The sequence below is a fragment of the Acinonyx jubatus genome, chromosome D4 (genome assembly GCF_027475565.1).
Source record: "Acinonyx jubatus isolate Ajub_Pintada_27869175 chromosome D4, VMU_Ajub_asm_v1.0, whole genome shotgun sequence".
In the NCBI taxonomy this organism is placed as follows: Eukaryota; Metazoa; Chordata; class Mammalia; order Carnivora; family Felidae; genus Acinonyx; species Acinonyx jubatus.
Genome location: NC_069391.1, coordinates 19,204,865 through 19,218,802, shown reverse-complemented (window position 1 = coordinate 19,218,802; position 13,938 = coordinate 19,204,865). Strand labels below are relative to the sequence as shown.

Here is a 13,938-nt window from a genome sequence, read left to right as displayed (position 1 = left end):
CAGGTTCCCTCCTTCTGGCTGTGGTGTGTCACTTCTGCAGTGGGGTTACATGGGTTCACGTTGCACTGCATGCCTAGCAGAGATCCCCAGTGCACTGCTACAACCCAGGACTTCCCTATGCTGCATTTGTAGGCTTCGAGTTCTGAACAAAAATATGCTGACTTGCACTCAATATTGAGTCTCTGCCATCTTTCTTCTATCTACTAAGTATGGTTTTACCCCTGAACACATCCCTGGGCCCTGGGTGATAAAAGTTGGGTTCTCCTAATCCTTCAAAGCATCCCCTTGCCTGAAGTCCACCACTAGTAATTCTCTTATTTGTTAAGTATTGCCCTCTCTACTGAACTACCCTTTAAAAGTGTAAATATCCCTCTAGAAAGTAGCCTGCTGTCTCTAACCTCTTTCTTATCTGAAAAATGGGAATAACACCCGAGTGCTAAGTGGCGTGGTGGAAGAAGCATAGTCACGGGAGTTGGCGTGGGAAGGAACGACAGTGCCACCACTTCCTACTCTGTGTTGATGATGACCTTTCTAGGCCTCAGTTTACCTATCTGTCAGGTTATTTATAGTTTCTGGGACCATCCAAAAGTGAGGCATGGAAAAGTTATTTTATACACTTATAAATTCATGTGTATCCTACTTTCTTGAAAATTTATCCAGCATAAACCATAGAACTCAGTTCAGAAGCAAGGCAGTGTTGCGCTATTGTTCCATTTGCTTTGGGACAGCAGAGTTTCTTCAACAACAACTTACTAAGGGCCTGGTACCTGTCAGCAGGTAGCTAGGCTTTGGGGAACACAAGCACCAGCAAGACACAGTTCCTGCTTCACCGATGATCTTGACCTTGGGGGTGTGCAGGCAGGTGGGGTGGGGGGAGGTGATTATCGAAGTATACATGATACACAGATGTCAGTGGGGGAAGTAGAGAGCTCTGTGGGAACCCGGAAGAGGGGTATTTCAGGCAGCCTGCAGGGCAAGCCTGGTTGCACCAGGCAGCACTTGCTTATGAGTGTTCATGCTTCAGGTCTCAGACTGGCAGAGGGTGCGGGGAGTGAGTCAGGCTTCACCCTCAGGCAGCTTAGAGCCCAGTAGAGGAAACACATTACATTAGGAATTATAGGCTAATTATTTGATTACAGTTTCCACAGAAAGTGAAACCAGAAGGAGCAAGCTGAAGATAAATACAGTGGCCGCCCAGCTGAACAGAACATGGTGGTCTGAAAAAAAGCTCATCAGCTTTTGATTCTTTCTCAGCTTTGTGGTGTCCGGCCCTCTTTGTTGTCAAGAGATGGACAGAATTAAGGTGCTGAGTATGGCTTGCATATCCTAATGGTTATAGCCACATGTGCAGGACTGGGAGCTGGGTCTGAGTTCTGGCTCAGACATTTACTATCTGTGTGGTGTTGAGGAGGTTACTTAAACTTTTTCAGCCTCAGGTTCCCTGTGTTTGAATGGGGGACAGTTACACTTGCTGGACGGTTGATGATGAAATGGCATAATGACTGTCAGGAAATGTTAGCTATTACAATCACCTCCTCCACCCCTGCTAAAAGAACTTTCTGGACCCATTCATGCAGAAGTTAGTAGCAGCCAACTCATCTCCTCCAGGGTAAGAGTTAACCAGTTAGTTCTGAAGCAAAGCTGTCTACTTTCAGAGCTTACAAAAATCTCTCTGGTTCTTGACACAGGGTGTTGAGGGGTGGGTAGGTGTTAGAGGGCCAACCAAAACTATTTGAGTTACCATGGCTATATAATTAAGAACTTGTGGATTTCTGGAAATTTCAAAAATCTGAGACAACTTGACATGATTTTTTTCACTTCCATGTGCAAATAGACTAGAAATGCATATGGGAGGGATTTTACTCTCACAATCTACTTTCAGGGTGGGCATTTTGCTTTTATTCCATGATGGAGGGTCAAAGGATGCAATGATAGTATTGAATTAGATTGCTGCTTAATAGAGGCCAGAAATATGAGACAAGGCAGAAGGAAACAGAAAAAAAAATTCTAGGCATAAGGGAATTACTGAAATAAAAGTCTGGTCTCCCAGGTTAGAATCAGGTAGGTACACAGACTTTTCTCCTCTACCAAGAACTTATAAGGTATGTACAGCCCTTTTATGGTAGGCAAGGCCACCGCTATCTTTTGCACAGATGGGATTATTGCCTGGAGATTGCAGGATTCTGAGGGAGTTGTCCCCTTGGAAGGAAGCCTTCATCTCATGTTTCCCAACATGTTGAAGGTATTCGAACTGGCGGGGTTTAGATTCATGGGAATTCCCGTTGATCGTCTCAAAGTGAGAAGCGATTGAACCATAACCCTCATCTCTGAGACTTCAGGGAAATTTGTGGCTTGGAGCCTACAACCATTTCCTGATCATCCTGAGATTCACTGCCCCAAGACTGGGCACACTGATTGCACTCTGGACCCCAGTCGGCCCTTTTAAATTAGGTGCTCTGTTCACCTGACTCTCAAAGAGGGTGCAGGGACAGGTACAGCCTTGCACTTTCCATGAGCTCCAGCTTGCAGAGCACAGCAAAGTATATATGCCTACTTTCCTGGGATGAAAACTAACAGGAATAACCAGATTGCTACTTTTAGTGTCATTCTCATTCTCTCTCTCTCTCTCTCTCTCTCTCTCTCTCTCGGCTGAAATTTGAACTTTTCTGTTTCCAGGCAGAGAAGTGCACCACCATGAGCTGACCTTTTCTGAGCACCATGAAAAATGATACAGGCAGGGCTGTTCTGTAAAGTCAATAGACACCAATGCCAGTTGGGGGTTTCTCTACCATCTGGCCAATCACTGAAAGACATCATTCAAGGTTCTGTGAGGTCAGCCCTGCCTGACTACCAGAAGCAGTACAGCATCGTGGAAAGAATAGTAGAGTTTTAGTCAGAGGGTTTGGCTTCAAAGCCAACAGTGCTCCTCACTTATGGAAAACCCTCATGTCAGCCACTTAACTTCTTTGGGCTTTGGTTCTCTATCCATAAAACTGGAGCAAATGATTTATAACTTGCAGTGTTAGGGTGAGAATTAGATGAAAAACCATAGACAAACCCTCCTCTCACATAAGTGATACACAGTTAGCCCTCAGTATTAATTACTGTGTGTGTTTTATCATCACAAAGGGGTTGGGTATTTGGAGTGAACTAAAGGTTTGTTATCTCCTTCCTACTTTTCAAACTAAAATGACTTCAGTCTGGAAGGACTGTGTTTTACACCAGCTAGGTATTATTTTCCTGTAAGAAAACATGGCTATCTGTCCATAGAAATCCAGGGGGAGGAGGGAGTAGGTGTACTTGGTTCATTGTGAGCATTAGAAAGGGCAGGATTAAAGGGGACATGTTTTTCATTCTGTCAGCTTGAATTCCCTTTCCAAATTCCATTCTGGTTATATGATCAGGCTACTGCTGTATTTAAGGGTGGCCACAGTCTGGCTGGAGGGGTGGATTTAGTCAGAAAGGAAGGTTGTTGTTGTTTTTTTTTTCCTTCTAAAGGTAGTGCAAGAAGCAGCAGCATTCAGAAGGGACACGGTGGAATGTGCTTCTGATTTGGGGACCATGGGTCTGAAAAACAGCTCCATCAGTCTGTGTTCTAGGACTCTGGAAAAATTATTTGCTCACTCCCCCCTTCAAGCCATGTCTTTTTCCAGTAGGCATAGTCCATTCCTCAGAGACATACTGTGGATATTTAGTGAGATGATGTACACAAGGGATCTTAAGGATAGAGTAGGCTCTCCATACATTTTGGCTATTGTTATCCTCAAGATTAATTAAAAGAATCCTCCTTTGTTAAGCATTTTAAACTTCTTATATTCTTATCTACTGTACTACTTGGGGAATTGCATTGGCTTCTGTTACAGGTGAGGACCCGAAGGGGCAAACGACCCTGTTGAAGTGCAGAATCGCAGCTTGAATGCACACTGCCTGGGTCCATTATTTTATACTGTGTTTTGTGTCATTCAAGGTTCTGTGGAAACGTACCAGAGGCTGAGAACAAAGGGGAGAGTTTTGGAACCTCCACCCTCACTTCAACCAAAGCAGCCCCACATTTACCTCTCATATTGGAGTTCTGCCATCAGTGTCCTTTAATGAATATTTCCATGGCTAAATAAAAGCTTGAAAACCACCATCTTAGGACATTAATTTCAGATAAGTCCTTATAAGTTGATAAGCAAGAAAACCAAAAAACACCAACAAAAGCCCTCTATTTATTGAGCCCTTACTATGTGTCAGATACTGAGTCTGCCCTCTATTATTTCATTTGGATGTCACAAGAGCCCTGAGAGATACAGATCGTCACCCTCTTTATATGACAACATCACTGAAGGCTGGAAGATCAGTAACTTCTTTGGGAGGAGGATACAGGCAGTACAGTGGAAGATGAGAGAGGGAAGCTGGGTTTTTTCAAACAAAGCATAGAAAAAAAATACTTTAAAGATTGTAAAGCTGGTAATACCTCCTTTTCAATCCTTATCTGATTCACACTGTTCTGAGCAAACCAGAGAACATTCATATTGCCACCCTTTTCTTCCCCCAGACGCCGTCACCTGCCTGAAACACATGGTCAACGCGCAATTACATCAACTGAAATGGGATGAGATGCATACAATGCCAGCAAACTTTCCACAGGCTTCTTTAGCACTGAACAAACCTCCTCCAGTCCTCAAGTGGGCTTACCATATCGAAGGGCAAGGCGGGAAGCTGGCTGGGGTGGGCAGCAGGTTTTATTTCTAAAGCACATATGGGAAACCTTCATAAAAAAGGGGGAAAGGTCCACAAAACATGAAAAAGAGGCATTCATTCTTCAAGTGGAGCTCCCCTGTCCCGCTCTCACTCTGGATGGAAAGCATTTCCAAAGAGTCCCCGGGCAGCATCGTACTTTATAGCTGACAGCTTTAGAATCTGCAAACGCCCAAACTCAAAACCTTGTGCATCTGGAGTCAGAACTCGACATTTACCTCCAGCCCTCGGGCTGCTCCCTTTCCCCGACCTGCGCCAGAACAATGTCCTGCTTATAAAATACAGCCAAGTCTCCGACCTGCCAGCCTAGTGAGACACCCTCAGACTTGTGAGATTAAAAAAATGGGGGTTGGGGGTAAGGGAGTGAGGAACACATGAAAAACAATCCAAGATTGCCTAAATGCCTCTTTTAACTTCCGAGGTGATGGCTGTTTCTGATAATGACAATGATTATCCAAACCTCCAGTTACTGAACACTCACTTTCCCAAATGCTTTATGCCTCATTCCTCCTCATAATGACAACAGAAGTTATTGTTCCCATTTTTGATAAGTGGACACTAAGGCTCATAGAGATTACATATTGTCATTGGTGTAACATCTTTGATGGTGGGAGGTGGGGATACCAAAGTGACCGACCCCTGGCTTCAAAACCTGAGCTCTTAATCCCCTTATTACACTGGTGAAAGAGAGGAACCCCTGTGCTTTTCTCACAACCCTCCAGGTAGAGCTTCCCAACCCTGGGTCAAGGTGTTTCTCAGGGCTTTCTGTGATGACAGGTGAGGAGGGAGAGGTGAGGAGGGAGAGGTGATCCTAGAAAGATTCAGGATACTCCTGGCCCTAAGCACCCTGGAAACGCACATATACCCAGCCCAAGGATCAGTGACTCAGGAAGGAATCGATGGGGAGGCCCCCTGCCCTTCAGGATAAAAGCTGGTGTCTACCGCTCCCACCTTGAAGTCCATAGTTGTTCATGTGGCCCTAGGAGTCGCCTCCTCCCTCTGCCCTCTGGCCTCATCCCTTTCCGTGCCTAGCCACAGGGAGGATGCTGTGGAATGATAGATGGACACAAAACTTTTGTAAACTGTAAGGTGAACACCGTTTAGAAATACAATCTTAATGTTCTCTCTACAACCCTCTATCGACCTTCCCTTAACCCATCCCACAGGGAGGCCATGAACGATGTCCACCTTCAACTTCCACCTCTCTAACTCTCAAACAAAAACATTCACAGGTGAAATCAGCCAGGCAGGGAGCTAAGAGAAAATTCTTACTTTTCCTCTGAAGAACGCAGAGATAAAAACTTTGCCAAAAGTTCCTTCCACGTGTGGCTGTTCCTAGAAGTAAAACCCACCGACACACAACAAAAATCTACAAGACTGGAAGTCACAAGTAGAAGACAATCGAGGCGCATCGGATCACAACAAACACCCCATTTTACCGGCAGCGAAGACACAGCAAAAGTGTTATAATTATGAATCCACAACATCTTTGGTCCCGGGAATGCAGTGCACCATAACGATCTTTGCTGATGGGGGTGAAGCACACTTACCTTTCCGGAGTTGGGAAAGACCTAGATCCTTAAATGAACCAGCTCCATGGAATAAGGACCTGGCTGTGAGCAGCGGGGCTCCCACGTGCGCTGCCCCCACTGTCACCCCCAGCCGCACAGTCTTTGTGCAGAGGAGAGGCCGGTGTGTGTCTGCGCGCCCGGGAGAGCGTGTGACAGTAGGCAGGCTGTGGCCAGCGCAGCCAGCTTTGGCTGGCTTATATAGCAGCTCCTTCCTCTGTAATGGGACGCCTCGCCTCCAGACATCCTTTCCTACTTTTTCAGTTGGTGAATTAAAGGAACAGCCCTCCCAGCGGAACGGGGTTAGCTCATGAAAGACGCACTCACTCCCTGCTCCCTGCCAGGAAAAGAACCCATTTGCATACAATTTATGGCGAAAGTAGGAATTCCAGCTTCCCTCGCCTCCTCCCCTTCCCCACCCCCGACCCGGAGCAGCTGTTAGCTAGGTGTGATTTTTGCTCTGCTCCCCAAACGGATTTTCTAATTGTGAGACAGAAGCCCAGGGACTGGGAGGGAGTAGGATCCGAGGCTCCAGCTCTGCTACTCGGGTAGGCTGAAACCGCCACCCAGAGCTCGCCTGGGCTCAGGGCGGCAGCTGCTCCGCGGGCGGCACCTCGGAAAGGGGCCGAGCTCAGTTCCTGGAAAGAGGAGATAAAGCCCTTCAGAAGCATGGGGCGTTTGGGTTTCTCTGGGCCAGCTGAGAGAGAGAACTCGGGATTAGTGCTTAGCAGGTGGGGCAGTGCTGGGAGCGCAGATCTGCCCGGCTTCCCTTGTGTGGGAGGGAGCCGTGCCCAGCTGTTCAGAGGCTTCACCGTCCGGCCCCACTGCCCCTGAGTGGGCCTGTCTTCTACGTCGCACTTCCTGGGGAAAGGTCTCTGAAGTTTCTTCTCAATGTGGAAAGGTGTCCGGCACACGGGGGAGGGGAAGGTAACAACTCAATCTTTGAGACATAAACTGTGCCTTTGCTCTCCAGCCTGCTGTGGATTCTTTCCAAGCTCTGAGTCATCCATTCGTTTGGTGTTAGCATGCACGGAGTATCCGCAGGGCACACACAGGCATTTGAGGCAGTGGGGAGGCAGCTAGGGCACCGGCACCCACACTTGAGCTTGTCACAACACTCAGTGGTTTTGTGATAGTGGAGGGAGACGAGGCCTTGCGTAACCTGTGGCTATCGCTGGGCCCGCCTGTATGAGGTCTGTATTAGATGCTCTGCAAAGTACTTTATGGATATTATTTCGTTACATGCTCACAGACACCATATTCCAAGAGGTGCTGGTGTCATCCCCTTTGACAGACTTGACAGACGGAGAAACAGAGGTTCGGAGAAGTAACTTAACTCTACTTAGGCAACACACCCGGGAAGCGTTTTGATGACAACACTGGGCTCCATAGTTCTTTCTATTACACATCACTGCCCAGGAACATTGTAGATGATATTTAAATGGTTTATACCCTATTGACTTATATAAAACTGCTTGTACAACAGTCACCATCTAAATATGGAAAATAGATTTCTTTGTTCTGTACAGCTAAATAGGAGACCCTTGTTTTTTTAATTGATCACTAATAATGAAGGCTTTATTTATCTGCCTACTTTTAATAATGAATGATACAATTCCTTGTTGTTATTATTGCTGAGGGACTCAGTTTCTCCATCTGGAAAAAGTGCAACAAGGTTAGGTCATCCCTATGATCCTTATGGCTCTGGCATTCTAAGATTCTCTGCTTAAGTGACTTTTCCCAACAGCAAGAAAGCCCATAAATAGTCATGTCATAAAACAGCCCATGTGAACTTTTGAACATTTTGGCTGATTCAAATGTTGGTTGTTTTGGAAGCTTTTAATTCTGTGTTTTAGCCAAAGTATGTTGCAGTAGCACAAGGCTGTGTCTTTTAACGAGTAGTGAATGCTTCTGTGCCTCTTGGTGTTCCAGATTCTACCAGGTTTATGTTTCAGGTTAGGGGCTAAAACATTAGAATAGTAGAGAGTACATGTCATATGGCATATAGGTTATATTCACATATAATATGTAATCAACATATATTTGCAATTATGTGTGTATTTAATTGAGATAAGAGAGCATGCCAGAAAACTAGGTAATAAATATGACTTTTGGGAAAGTCCCCAACCTGACCCCCCTACTCTCGTACTATTCCACAGCCATTGACCAGGGTCTACTATGGGTGGCTTAGCCAATCAGAGGGAAAACAAAGCCAAATATCACCAGGCTGGCCCTCAAGGCAAGAATAGGCCAGTGGAGCAAACAAACAAGAATATTACTAGCATTAAACTACTATAATAGAAGTATATTCTGATAACATAGACAAGACATGACTAGCTTTATTTATGCATATTTAGAAGAGAAACAAATTTTAGGAATTTTCTCCAAAACCTATGTGGCATCTTGAGCCATGCCTTGGCTTTTGAGTAAGAGGAGCCCAGACAAGGAATTGTTTCCATCCATCCCTGACCTTTCACAGCCTCCATTACAGGCAAATGGGTCTGCATATGCTCTCCAATACTTGAACCTTGGCCAATGCTGTACTCTACCTAGAATCCTTACCTCCACCTCCTCACATAGGCTTATCATCTAGTTTTGATCCAACTTCATGATGGAACTTCCTGGATTTCTTCCATAAGAAGTGCTTCCATCCACCATAGCATTTGGGAACTCTGTTAGGATATTCATTATTTGTACTTGGTATTTGTATGTCTAGGTTTTCCTCTTACACTCTAGGCTTCCAGAGGACAGGGATCACACCTGATTTTTCTACGCCTAGCACAGAGCTTTGGGTATTGCAGAAACTCAGTAAATGTTTATTGAATAAATTACATAATGGAGGAACAATTGAATGTTTGACATGCTGTGCTTTACCATTAAGTTCTTCCTTTTTCACTCACAGAACATGAGAGGAAAGCTAGATTGTTGTGTCCAATACATCCATTGCATAGATGAAGAAAGGGGGTCCGCAGAGGAGAAATGACTTGCCCAAGGCTACCATGGATGCTTTTCACCCTAGACATTACAACAGAGGATGTTTATAGAATTAATAACCATTCATCCTCCTGTTTGGCAGAGGCCACACCTCTTGGCATCAAATCTCTTATAGTCTTCCCTTCTTGGTACTGTAAGTGCTTTTTTCCATGTGAGAGAGTGGAGTGAATACTTGTAAACACCTCTGCATGGAGTTCTTGGCCAAAGACTGACATTGTTGTTGCTTGTGTGTAATCTTCCCTCACGGGCTGCTGGTGGAGGCTGTGGTTTGGAGGGAACATAAGGGTTTGCCTCAGGTGAGATCATTCTCATTTCCTTGAAGGTCTGTTAAATGTAAAGCTTTTTTTTGTTGTTGTTTTTCCAGACAGATCAGCCAGTGAATTGAATGTTGGCCAGGACTAGAGCTGAGACAGTCAAGCATCCATGTCCTTGAGAAGTCTGGCACCCACTTCCTATAGGATCACTTGCTTCCCACCTGCTTAGCCACTCCATTGCTCCCAACCTCCTCCTCTTCTTGGGATTCATCTAGTGTGCTAACTCCCATCCAAAAATCCCATGTGACTCTACAATTGCCAGAAATCTCTCCCAAAGCAAAGAATGAGCTCTGATCCAACACAATGGGCTGGTCATTCAATCACATGCATTTGTTTAGCATCAAGGTTCCCCAACTTGCTGTCTGCAAGTCTTTGTTCAGTATTCTATTTATCTCTTCTGATTTTTCCTTAGATGACAAAGGACAAAAAGCTGAAAGTCATCATTGAATGAGTTGTAACCTGGAGGAGAGCTTTCCTGCTCAACTGAATAGGGCAAATCAGCTGCGTAATCAATCACTAGGTAAATTCTCTGGTCAGCATAGCAGAGCGGATGGAGCTTTGGCTTTAAGTGGGTTCAAGTCCTGATGCACATCAACTTACTGTGTGACTTTGGGGAAATCCCTTCCTTTCCTTGGCTCTCAGTGCCCTGGTTACCAAATGAGCAACCCCTAAGGATCTTAGCAACTTAAAATTTTTAAGTAAAAAAATCAAAGAAATAACTTAGAGGGCTCTGAGACTTTGTACATTCAGTTCTCTGTCCCTAGAACAACCCTCCTCCCACTTTGTCCACATGGCAAATTCTTATATTATTTTTCAAGATTTACTTCATTGTACATCCAAGAACATTTACATGATCTTTTCTATTCTCATCCAGGCTTTCGTTTTTAATTTTTGAACACTTTACCCCATTAGACCATAAACACTTTGAGGGTAGGCACCATCCTTTTCCTCTGCTTATTATAGCCAGCATCTGTTCATGGTTGGTTCCTATGCCATGCCACTTGTCAATTATTTTGAATATCATTCCTGAAAACTATGGGGTTTAGAATGACATAGATCAATGCTGGATTTTGAAGGTAAATAAACAAACAAAAAAACATACCAACTTTCTTGGAATGATTTACTGGATGATTGGAGCCTTTATTGTTATTAGTGATTTACTTATCCATCTCCCCAGTGGAACTGTGAGAGCTCCTTCAGGACAAGAATGGTGCTTTCCCTCCCAAAGCACTGGGAAGTCAGTTAATGTTCCCATGAAATGACTTACTAACTGATTGGCTAGATGATGGAAAAGGCATTAAGACTGGCAGTTTGGGGTTTAATCAACATGACCATTTACAAGGTGACTTACCTCAAAGAAATCATGTCCATTCTTCGAAACTCTGATTCCTCATTAGTGAGATGGATAAAAATTCCTACCCTGAGTACCTCCTAGTATTGGTTTAAAGATTAAGGAAGTGGAAGAGAAACTGTGATGACTTAGGCAGATTTGGGGGATGATGAATGATTTTTCCACCTAAAATCCCATCAAAAGCTTACACTTTGCATGGCTGTATTGTACTTATGGAAGCATGAGTCCCAGGTTCTATCTAAATTATTTTTTCAGGGTTAGCAGGAGAGAAAGGAGTTGAAGCCACCTGGCCCAGTCTTGTCTTCTAACACTTTCTAAAAACAGCTTCTCAGCTGGAGGCACAAGGGGAAGAGGGAGGATTCAAAAGATTAGCATTGGCCCTTTGCAAAGTCTGGAGTTGTGGATTCCCTACAGATGGCTGGGGAAGTGGTTTGGGGTATGTTTTCTGGTCTGAGCTCAGGCTGCGGTGACAGATACAAGTGAGTCAAACCGTCTTGGGGTTTAATGCAGGTCACAGAGGGAATACACAGCTTTGAAGTTAATGCAGATCAAATATCTTGACTGATTTGCCACAGCTGAGTGAGATACTTGTGAGGAAGTTTAACTTGTCCCTTTTCCTTTTATCTCCTTGGTTTTTCTTAGATTTTGTTTGTGGACAATGATAGATAATGGTAGCTCACATTTATTGAGTAGTCCCCATTAGGGAACCTGGATGGCTCAGTCAGTTAAGTGTACAACTGTTGATTTCAGCTCAGGTCATGATCTTGAGGTTGTGAGATCAGGCCCCACATCAGGCTCTGCTCTCAGTGTAGAGCTTGCTTGGGATTCTCTCTCTCTCTCTGTCTCCCATTCTCCCAGCTTGCCATAAATAAATAAATAAATAGATAGATAGATAGATAGATAGATAGATAGTCACCGTTATGTAGACACTTTGTAAGTAGTTAAGCATGTATTTAGTTCTGTGATGTTTACAATTAACCTATTGGGTAGGTACTGCCATTATTCCCCTTTTGAAGATAAGGATTAGGAGGTACAGAGATGTTAGGTATATTGTGCCAGACACAGGAATAATAAATGGCAGCAAGAAAAAGATCCAAACTCAGCCTGTAAACTCCATCCCCAACTTCCTATTATTGGGGGTGCTTCCTTATGTATTTAAGTTAACAATTACCCAAAGGCAAAGATGGCATGCTTGGACTCAGGTGGACCACTGTGACTATGGAGTCTGTGAATAAATGAGGCAAGTGGTTAAGTGTCTCTGGGTGATCTAGCAGCAGGGTGGAGGGGAAAATTCATACTCATCTGTGCTAATGCTGGAATTGTGAAAGTATCTGGCATGCATTTGGTTCCCATCCTAATTCAACCACTAACTAGCTATGAAAAGAAGTAGGATCTTGGGCATATTACTTAACTTATGTGTTATAGGTCTTTCATTTGTAAAATAGGTACAATAGTAACTGATACTTCTCAGAATTGTTCTCAGGATTTAAGGAAATATACTTAGTCAAATGTTTATCTTGCTACACTCTAAATAATCTCCAAATGGTGGTCATTGGCTATTATAGACAAGTCACTTATTCTACTCTGGGCCTTTATTTTCTCTCTTTATCATCACCTCAGAGCCATGTTCTAGAAAGGTAATGAAATAAACAGTATTTAACAGAAATAAACAGTTCTTTAACAGAAAGAACATACAGAGATTGAGATACACCTTGAGATTTCCAGGTTGATCAAAGTGAGTGCTCTGGTTACTCTATTTACTCAAACAGCCTACATAGATTTCCCCTCCATCCTGTTATGCTCATGCAACACACGCACGCACACACACACACACACACAAGCTCACTGGGTATTTTCCTGAAGGGATATTTGATATTGGTTTTAGAGATTATTTATCTGAGAGAAATAGTGTTAGCTTCTTTTGAAAAGTGGAACTACATTTACCTATCCCTTCTGTAGTGGGCATTAAGGTCCCTGTTCTGTCATTGCTTTCTGAGTCTTTGCATATTATTGTTTCCTCAGTGACGCTGTAGAATTCTCCCCTATTTGGAGTCAGGTGGATGGTATCACTTGCCTCAAAGCTGGAAGTTCCCTTAGCAGGACCTAGAGGTTGGTGGACTAGTATCACAGAGGTGTGGAATCACTCTTCTCCTTGGGGAGCACCCATGAGCTGGCCTTTATCCTGACTGGGCAGTCTTACCTCTATTCCTTCCCTATGCCTCAGCTTTCTGACAGCAGGGGTGGTGGGAAATATACCCATTTATATTTGCTAATAACATTACAAAGCATTAATGTTACTTCTGTTTTCACATCTAGGTTACACCCATATTACAGATTGGGGAACTGAGGTTAGGAGAGGTCAAGAGGCTTGTTTAAAGTCATATAACCAATACATGGTTTGACAGAAGGTCTCCCCAAGTGAAATACTGGGATCCTTGGTTTCCACTTTGGAAACCATATATATGGGGTATTATTTTATCAGTTTTAGGAGGTACAGGGGTATAACAGAAGAAACCCATCATTTGAAACTGGACAGATGTGGGTTTAATCCCAGTTCTGTCATTTATTCATGTGTGAAGCATTTCAAATTCCTTCTCTGCTGTGAACCCCATCTGTGTCACTGTCTGTAAAATGGGGGTGATAATACATACTTCATAGAGTTGACAGGAGGACTATGGTAGGCTGATTAGTGGCCCCCCCAAGATAGCCATGACCTAATTCCCCAGAACCTATAAATGTTACCTTATATAGCAAAAGGGACTTCACAGATGTGGTTAAATTAAGGTTTGTGCCATAAGGAGATTATCTTGGATACAATCACAAGTGACCTTATAAGAGGGATGCAGAAGGAGATTTGACAGCAGGAGAGGAGAGGGCAGTGTGATTAGGGAGCAGAGATTGAAGTGATGTGGTCACATGCCAAGGAATACTGGCTGCTACTAGAAGTTGGAAGAAGCAAGGAACAAGA

The 13,938-nt window shown here is 43.9% G+C and overlaps 1 protein-coding gene across 9 annotated transcripts in view; it reads right to left on the bottom strand.

The window, feature by feature from the left end:
• TNC (tenascin C) overlaps positions 1-13,938 on the bottom strand; it is a 121,287-nt gene that overhangs the window by 88,154 nt on the left and 19,195 nt on the right. For 2 of the 9 annotated variants that reach the window (XM_027034933.2, XM_027034932.2), the window contains exon 1: positions 6,294-6,563. The exons of 1 other annotated variant lie outside the window; for it this stretch is intronic. The gene's annotated coding sequence lies outside the window, so the exon portion shown is untranslated. Of the gene's footprint in view, positions 1-6,293; positions 6,567-13,938 lie in introns of those variants that run through there. 6 more of the 9 variants (XM_027034931.2, XM_027034934.2, XM_027034937.2 and 3 more) reach the window with 6 other exon arrangements.